We start from the raw sequence: 2,362 nt of genomic DNA, 5'->3' as shown, positions 1-2,362 counted from the left end.
GTCTGACCGGGGCGCTGAGAATGAGAGGATGCTGCGAGCGCTCCGGGGAGGAGCGGGGACCCGGAGCGCTCGGCGTAACAATATGTAATACGCCCCTGTGACAGCTATATTCTTCAATTTATTGCGAATTTTAGTGATGCTACGTAAAAATGAGACTGTGGGACAAATCTGTAGTCTTGCCTCCAGAAGTTTTAGTCTGGATTCCAAGTCTCTAGACTCACTTAATAAACCTTTTTTAATCTGGGATGCCATCGCTATGCATTGACCCCTTATTACCGCTTTATGAGCTTCCCATAATGTGGAGTAAGAGGAAACTGAGCCCATATTTCTCTCAAAGTAGTCTTTAATACAGGCTTCCAGTTGGCTTCTATTAATGTCTTTCTTCAACAAAGATTCATTCAGTCTCCAATGACATCTTCTTCGGGGCAATGAGGGCTCTGCTAGGTTAAGAATGACCGGGGCATGGTCTGACCATGTGATAGGGAGAATACTAGAGGATTTAGAGAGTCTAAGGGCCAATATATTTCCAAAGAACATATCAATTCTTGTATGAGTAGTATGAGGGTATGAATAAAATGTGTATCGTTCGGCATTAGGAGAGTTAATTCTCCACAGATCAAAAAGGTGATATTTTCTAATTATTTTACTGAAGAACTGAGATGTACGTATTGCGGTGTGGGAGGGGGTAGGGTGGTTAACTGATGTTCTGTCCATCGTTGTGGAGAACAGGAGATTAAAATCTCCCCCTACCAACAGAGTAGCGGGGTTCATTTTTTACTGTTTACTAAATAATCTAGTTAGGAACGGTATCTGATTATTATTAGGTGCATAAGCATTGCACAGTGTCATAGGATTAGCAGCCAGGCGACCTGACACAATAATAAATCTCCCAGAGGGGTCTGAGTATGAGGACTCTACCTGAAAAGGGCATTTATTCGAAAACATTATCGCAACCCCACCCCTTTCCCTATCCTGGGTGGCAGAATATATAATAAGATAGTGTCTTAGTGCAAATTTAAAGGAATTGGAATTATCATGAAGAGTCTACGTTTCAAATCCGTACTTAAACCTTTAACATTATAAGCCGTTCATACTGTGAGAAATGAGAGGCAACCAATCCTTTACACAGGAGAACATCAATACCTCCAAATGAGGAGGTGTCAATATAGTGAGCAGACCTGTGTAGTAATTAAAGTACCGAAGTGAACATGGGAGGTGCAAGCTGGAGAAGGAATGCACCTCCTGGGATTCCTGTATCTGTGATCTGCGGAGAGGACGATGCTAATAGAGAGTAACAAAAGAAAAAACACTGGAAACAAGCAGGAAAGGACAGTCGGAAAAAGGGAGAAGGGAATTTAAAGAAATTATTCTCTAGTGGTGTCCCAGTTTAATATTGGACAGCAATGAGCGATGTGGGGGTCAAATGAGAACTATTAAACCAACCACAGACACTTGTCATTTATTCCTTTGGGCATTGATCAACGCGTTTAATGGGTTAATGATGGGCAGGGGGAGTATCCGCTATTAATAGCATCACTCACCGCCTAGGACGTGAGCGCAGCTCCAGCCCTCACTTCATCTTACAGACACCTAATGCAAAAGGGCATGCAGGTAGGGCCCTTGTCATTTAGGGGTTAAAACAGCTTGATGTAAAAGAAATAATTGGAATAATAAATGATTATTCATAATTTTTTCTACAGATTCTCAATGTGAATGGGTCCGATCTTGTAGCTACGATAAAAGTGAGTGAAGGAAGATTTACGCATTTTGGCCCTCATTTACTAAGTTTTCCGGGTTGTATTTTCTCTTTTTTCCCACTGATATCTTGGGCTTTTCACACATATTTACGAATGTGTCGCGTACGAGTTATAGTGTCGCAGCAGAATCCCTCTCAGATTCTGACAAGATTCCTGTCAGAATTCATTCCATTCAGAAGAGCGGGAGAGGGAGAAAAGAAAGAGATTATGGCTGCAGCAAACAGAAAGCACATCCCCCCCCTCCTGTCACATTCCCCCCTTGTCACATTCCCCCCCCTCCTGTCACATTCCCCCCCTCCTGTCACATCCCCCCCTCCTGTCACACCCCCCCCTCCTGTCACATCCCCCCTCCTGTCACATCCCCCCCCTTCTGTCACATTCCCCCCCCCCCTCCTGTCACATTCCCCTCCTCCTGTCACCCCCCCCCTCCTGTCACATCCCCCCCTCCTGTCACATCCCCCCCCTCCTGTCACATCCCCCCCCTCCTGTCACATTCCCCCTCCTGTCACATCCCCCCCTCCTGTCACATTCCCCTCCTCCTGTCACATCCCCCCCCTCCTGTAACATCCCCCCCCCTCCTGTCACATTCCCCTCCTCCTGTCACC

Source organism: Hyla sarda, chromosome 4, assembly GCF_029499605.1.
Source record: "Hyla sarda isolate aHylSar1 chromosome 4, aHylSar1.hap1, whole genome shotgun sequence".
NCBI lineage: Eukaryota > Metazoa > Chordata > Amphibia > Anura > Hylidae > Hyla > Hyla sarda.
The sequence above is the reverse complement of the archived record's forward strand: the minus strand, read 5'-3'. Positions refer to the sequence as shown.